Source organism: Seriola lalandi, unplaced genomic scaffold (genome assembly GCF_002814215.2).
Source record: "Seriola lalandi dorsalis isolate HSWRI2012SDOR001 ecotype SW California unplaced genomic scaffold, Sedor1 jcf7180002052042, whole genome shotgun sequence".
Lineage (NCBI taxonomy): Eukaryota > Metazoa > Chordata > Actinopteri > Carangiformes > Carangidae > Seriola > Seriola lalandi.
In genome coordinates, this window is record NW_019522595.1 from 116,410 (window position 1) to 124,191 (window position 7,782).

The following is a 7,782-nucleotide window of genomic DNA, read 5'->3' on the forward strand; positions in this document are numbered from 1 at the left end:
AGCCAACGCTGATATTTTGGTTAAAATTTCCTGCAGGCAGTAATACTACACACAGGCGGTGTGGGTTCACAGCATATACAGTACAGCTCATATTCTCCAACAACGAGATGTGATATCTGGCGTTGCAACAATCTTCTGTTTATCTTTGACAGAAAGGGACACTGTTGCAATTTCAAGACAAAATGTTCCTTATTGTATCAATTGTTTGTATGAGTCAAATGTGGGTGCATGATTTTTTGGGTGTGTGCCTGTTGTTGCGTGTGTACATACAATCTGTTACATGTCAGGCATGGATGTTAACTTGTGGGTCAAAGTCAAGTGGAAACTGAAGAAGATGAGGGCAGCACTGAGAATAGTATGTTTGAGGGAAATGAGACTCAGTCGGGCATGTGTGCAGGCACGATCAATTATCGCTCTTAAATGAGGCAGGAACCACTTCTCTACACATTGTTTCCTTTCCCTTACGATAAACATCTCCTTCTGTCTCTCTCTTCCACCCTCCCATCACCCCTCTCCTTTCTCTCCCTCAGCTTCTTTTCCTCTTCCACCTATCATCCTTTTATTATAACTCTTCCTCTATGGATGACTGGTGATATTCCCGTGGGATAGTGGAGGAGGAGAGCTTTCCAGGGACGTGTTGCTTCATCTTCCAACATAAAGCAGGGAACATGTCCAGACCACCTCACCCTGAGTTCAGTAATGAAACCCTCTGACAGAAACTGATTTTTTGTAGGTATGGCTTCCATGTACACACATTCCCTCTATTTATAATGTTGTCTAGTCTGTCCTTTTGCTTTTTGTCAGTTCAATTAATGTTGTCATTTACAACCCACCCTTAATATTTGGATAAAACCAGCAAATTTTCACCATTGCTTCTATAGCTTCCCTTATTTTGTTATCCTAAGAAATAAAAGACAAAAACATTAAAAACGCAACTTAGAATCAAATTTACACTGACTTGCACCTGGCAAACTTTCACTCTGATCAGAGGAAAGAAAAAATTTTCCATCTTCACCTGTGATACTTCCCCATGATCTACTTCTCTCTCTCTCCCTCCCTTTTTCCTTTCTTCGTCTCGCGCCCAGTTTCAGTCTACATGTCTCGTCTTGTCGGAGAATTAGAGGAACCACACACTCCTTTTCTCCTCAGTCCTGCGGAACAATCACAGCGTGTCCTGCTCAAGAGCCGCAGCAGGGTGCGCCCCATCGCAAAGCAGGGAACAAGGAAGACTGACGCATTGGTGCACAGTCCCTGTAACCTCTAGGCTTGGTCCGCAGCCAGAGTCTGTTACCATAGTGATCAGTTCAGTTTTTCTCTGTAATAAGCTGCCTGCTTATCTAACATTTTACCCAATAGGGGTTTATTACAGAAACTTCCTTCTTAAGCCAAAGGTTCACATCCTTTGAGTCAAATTTTTTGTAACTTTTCTAAATATTTCCATGAAGTTTTAAGTAAAACAGGTTAAATATTTAAAAGAGGATTCCTTGCACTTGCAAACTTTCCTTGCAAACTTAATTAATTTGGGTCAACAGAGCATCAACGCTGGGTTACTTTTACCAGTGCGAATGGGTTGTTTTGACCCAATGTAGCTGTTTTTTTTGTTTTTTTTTAGTTTTTGTTAGTTTATATTACATTTACTCATCTGGCAGACGCCGTTATGTCTTGCCAAAGGAGACTTCGGCACAGGGACAGGAGGAATATTGAGTCAGTTCTGACCCAGTGATTTTTAGTGTCATTTTCACCACTGACTGAGTAGAGTTAAATTTTAAATTTATATAATTTATAATGAAATACAAAAGGTCTTTTCTTAAACTGCTCTCCATCTGTTTGACGTCTCATTATTGAACTGGGTGTCTTTAGGTGTGTGAGCCTTAGGGGGGTAATAATGATCTAATAATATGTCATCTGATGCAGAGCAGATTCTCTCATTGATAAAACAATTACATTACATTCATGCCATCATGCTGCGAAACCAATAAACTACTTCTTGGGAAGTGTCACGTTTCTCAAAGAATGAAATGACCGTACTATCGATGAAGCATTAAAATAATGAGGGATGTCTGCCAATAATAAAATGAGTGACTTAAAGGTGAAATATTCCCGAGATCTATCAGACCAGTTTCAGGGCACAGTTTACATGGACTGAAATGATTTGAACACAATTGACACAATATGAATATGAAATTGTTGTGTAAACAACATTTTCAAAATACCTTAAATCAAGTCCAAAAGAAAAACTGGGTTTAGGGTAGAATATTTAAAAGGGAAGTGACGCAATATAAACTTCAGACTGTAGGGCAGACAGCTTAAAAGGCATTAAGTTTTAATTAGACTAAGGTTAAGAGTTGGTTATTTCAGTCCGCATAGTCTTTTTGAGTCAGATCCGGCAGATATGCACCTGCTATTGTATAACTTAAGCCTCTCCTGAGAGAGAATTCACCTGCCGGTGCAAAGGGAGGAGGGAGAGAGGGACGGACAGAAAGGAGGGGAGGCAGGGAGAGAGACACTCATGCCTTCAAGACAAATGCGGTTTGTCACTCGTTTAAAAGAAAACGCAAATCAAGGCAGAAGTGTGAATGGAAGAGTGGGGAAGATGTGAGGAGGAGGAGGAGATGAGGAGGTGCGGAGGAGGCGGAAAGATGAGGGAGGGGATAAGGGGGGGGGGGGACGGAGTTGTCGTCTCCTGCAACAAGTTTAACCTGAATCCAAAGCTAACAAGATGCCATGATTGCAGGGTGCTGAAAATATGAAGGAACAACCAAAGACAACAGAAAAAAAAAGAAAATTAAACACAGGCTTTTGTTCACACTGGTCTCCTCTCTCTCCTCAGGTTTCAGACAGATGAGAGTCTCTCTCTCTCTTTCTGTGTGTCTCTCTATCACTGAGATGTAGCACATAAAGTTCAGGCTTCACTGACAGGCAGTCAGGACGCACGTAGTCAACATCTGTAAGGTCAGTCTACATGAACACACATACTCCAAGTCAGAACACAGTCAAATGTCCATGCATTCATATATCCAGCCATAAATACACACATTTCAACCAAAAGCAACTGTAAAACATGGGTTACACACCACTGGTGCAGTGTCAGAAGTATTCAGATAGTTTTCTTAAGTAGCAATAGCACATAATAAGAAAACTTCAGTATAAATAAAATGCATTCAAAATCTTGATAAAGAAAAGACTTAACTACTATCTGCAAAAGGAAAAGAACTCATAACTCATTACGTACAATGACCGTTTTTTGGAGCGTTTTCAAATTCTAAGGTTACTAATACTGATGCACTGATTTACAAACAGCATTTTAATGTAGCATCTTGTCGAGGCAGAATTTTTAACATGCAAATACTCAATTACAAGTGCCTCAAAATTGTACTTCTGTGCAGTACTTGAGCAGATAAACGTAATCTTTGTTGGGTCACCATGTAACCAAACATCCCAGTTCAATTTCAAATCTTGGTTTAATGTCTTTTGTCTCACTTTTCCCCCGTGTTTTGTGTCCATATACTGTCATTGGATATTATTATGCAAAACAAAATGCCAGAAAATAGTTTACTGCACACTGAGCACACTGAAGCTTTGCGTCAGACTAAGTTCTCATAATCATCCAACTAAATGTAAAGTTCAGAACCAGAGGGGGAATGAAGAAAGTAATTTATCATCTCATACACACATCTATGCGCACACACCATAATTCATTACAACAATCGGCGATGTGTGACATATACAGTATGTCGGGGTCGAGAGTTGACACAAAGTGTCATCTTACATTACTCATAACTGCGGGTGAGAGAAGGAAAAGGCTGCAAACCATGAGCCGTGTTGAATGTGGGCTCTCACAACAGCGTCTTTAAGTTACTGCGAGAAAAAGTTTGGTTATTCACACAGGTTAAGGAGACTGTGCACCAACTACTGAGAGCAGTTTTGTCATTTTACATTTTTGATATAAGTATTTGTAATGTTTGTAAAGATTATACACTGAACACAAAACACACAAAAATTTGTGTGAAATGTTACTCAATCATGTGTCGGATTGTCATAATCCATGATGGAGCATTATGATTGTGAAACTGTCAAGACATAATTTGAAGTTGTCCATGTGCAACTGAAACCCTGAGTCACTATGATTATTATAAGTGATTAATAAACTGAAGATTTTAAGACAAAATGACTCAAAAATAATTTATAATTTTGTAATATGAGATTATTTGGGATTTATTACGAGGAGCTGTAACTGATGTGTTTTTTTAAGCAAAAATAATCTTGTCAATTTTATCAACATTATACAGATTTGCCTCAAAGGGCTTAACAGAGAGATATGGAAAACAAAAGAGTATAATTTACACTATGGAGAAACAGAATGATGAGGTTAATAGTTTGTAAACATATATGAAAAGTATGAAATCTGAGAATGTCAAGCAATTCACAAAATGTGGTAACATCTTATGTTACGTGAATAATTAATTTCTAAAACAGTGATTGTGAGGTAATAATAATTTTAATTCTTCTTTTATATCAAAACACAAATAATGCAATATCAAACTTTACTTGAAGTGTGTGCGTTAATTAATAATGACATTTACTGTTCACAAAACATATCACATTGTCATACATAATTTATCACCGCCCCATAATTATAATGGTTGTATGATGGGCCCATGAGCACAATTATATACGATCTATACTCGTATCCTAATTATTCCTGAATTCCACTCCACCTGACACGTTCCCCGTCTGAACTCTTTAATGGAGTCGAGGTACAAACGCCATCAACAGCCTCTCGAACCTCTCATCTGTGGTCATGCAGGAAAAAATCCCTAATAACAGAGATTAGCGGACTGTAATTCTCCTCGCTCACATAATCACCAGGTATGACACACAGAACAACAAAGCTGCGACTGAACGGGACACGCACAGGGCCACCAGGATGGACACAGTTTTGCTGTTTTGCTTATTATCTCAATAGTCAGATGTTTTGGCACGTGCTTTGAGTTTAGGGTAATTTGGCTAAAGAGGATAATCACTGTGAATTTAAAGCCCAGAAAGAGGAGAGCGGCTTAGTCGTGAGAAGCTTTTAATAAATGAAACTGCCCTCTGGCTTTTCATTTGACATGAGAAATTGTGTTTGAGAGAGTACCAATCAAGCAAGTGCAGAAGAATAATTTTCCAGTTGTGAAAAGTCTGATCCCTCTGGTAAAAGTCTAAAATAATTTGATTTGTCTCTCAGCTCTCAGCCCAACACAGACTCCAGATACTCATGATAGCAAATAGGAAGTAGTCGCTGAAGAATCTAATGAGTGAACATCCTTTTCTCATTGTTGAAGTAATATCACTTCATTCTCGGTTGATATCCGTGCGATTATTGTGACTAAAAACATATTCTTTTGTCACACATTTCTTCATCCTGTTTGGCCGATGGTTTACTAAAGCGCACACAATGTCACCGAAACCAGTATTCTGGAGGGGTGCCCAATAATCATAATGCTGAGCTGGCTTGTTAACACAGTCATCATTACACCCACAGGTTGTAACCTCTACTCAGTTAAACCCAAATATCCAATCCAGCAATCTTTCTAATGTTGTCATTGTCACTTAGGACTCATTGCCAAAAATGCTCCCGACGAGCCGGGACTTGCAGAAGTTTTAGGAAAAGCCTGCTCTTCCACCACCACTTTATAACGTGTTAACATTCCTTTGCAAGATGGAGTATCACCTCATGGAGAAGACACTTCCTGTTGCATGGTGCAGTATAGTCATAAATACGTCCCCTTCATCTCCTTCTCCTACCTAACGTACACACATTCTTCAGTTATTACAAATGGATGCTGGTCTGTTTGGTTTCTTAAAATGGGCCTGGCAGTTATTAAAGACACTGCCATGCTTGTCACTAACGTTCATGCATTCCTCTAGAGATAGTGGATGGCGCCCACATATCATAAGGAGCAGGCACATGTGTAAGAAATTATATTTTGATCATAGTAAACATGAAGTAATCATAAAATGTATCATCTTTTCAAGTGTATTATTCTTTAAGGTTGTAGGATAATGTTCATTTTCTGGGTTGATGAAAATGAGGTGAAGGTAAGAAATGTAAATTACAAGATGCCATAAAAACTCCCTGTCACTTGTAAATAAGAAAAAAAACTGGTGCCTCAACTGGGCGCCAGAGGTGTAAAATTTGAACAAACTCAACAGATGTTAAAAGATGATGAAACTTGTCTGTAACCTGAAGCAAAACAAAAGAAAAAATGGAAAGAAAAAGCCTTTGACTCAGTTTTCTCTATGGCCTCTAACCTGCAACACGCACAGAGAAGGTAGGTTGTATCGGAGGAGAGCTGAGACAATAAGTCAATTTAATTTTTAGTCCATCTACAGAACATTAACATTGCAATTTTGATAATCAATCAACCATTTATATAATTTTTTTAAGAAAGAAAATGAAAAATTCATGGGTTGCAGTCTCTCTAATGTGAATATTTTGTCCATGGTAGTGAATTGATTATCTTTGAGTTGTTGGACAAACCAAGACATTTGAAGACATTTACTGACAAAATGATTAACTGATTTATCACAAAGATCAATTCTTTAAAAAAAAGTCATCGCTAGATGGGCTGAAACGATTGCTTAATTCAAGTGAAGTGATTGGTCCATGTATCTATAAAAAAAAAAAGAGTAGCGACTGTTTTGATAGCTGATTGTTTCAGTAACAATGCAAAACATTCACCGCTTTTCTTATTGTAAAATTATACAAGTCAGACAAATTAAGATATTTGAAGACATCACTTTGGCCAAGATATCACTATTTTATGATATTTTATGAAAAAAATAAAGTTTGAACAATTAATCAGAAAAATAATCAGTAGATTACTAAGTAGTAATACTAGTAATTAAATGAACTGTTAGTTGCGGCCTTAAAAAGTTCAACTTTTGTGAGATTTGCCTCTTCCATTGACTCATCCCTCCACACATCAGCCTGTTAATCAATTCATTTTTCCAAAGGGCCTTCAAAGCTGTCCTACTGGGACACATGCACACACATACAAACACATGCACACACAATGTCTGTCCCCTATGCAGGATGACCTAATGTTCTGAGGAAGGGACACACTTTTATCTGACAGGACCTCTGACCCTGCATGCTCTCAAGAAGATGACAAAACTTCTGCGACCTCATTAAAAATTCTTATCACATTTAACTTTTACTATCATGAGGTATAATAAATGTTTATAGGAGCATTGTGAGGGCATGATCATTAAAATTGCTTTATTTATTTTTAGTGCATTAGCATATTTAATTGCATAAAAGCACATTATATATTTCTGTGATGATGTTTGTCTCTCAGTTGTATTAAGTTGTATTGCATTACATTAAATGCACCATAAACTATTTTTTATTAATAATAGACAACAAAAAAATTATACTTATTGTGTTAATGCTGTTATACCTTTGTTTGCCATCATTACATCCCTTACACTTTGACTGAAAAGTTAATTGAAAGGTATATTCACCTTGGATTAACATGATTTGTGCTTCATTTGGGGAAGTGGAAAAAGCCATCCACCTGCATACCTTCACACACCTCTTAACACCCTAAGGAAGAGGCACCTGTTCACCATCTACTTACCTCCCCCCACACACAGTCTGTCGGCTGTAATCAGTGTCTGTGTGATAAATATCTACGGCCAACAATGCCACGTCTCATTCCAACACGTTGTGAAGGACAATCAGTGACAGCTGTGGTATAGAATTAAACATATTATACAAGCAAGACCTAAATGCAA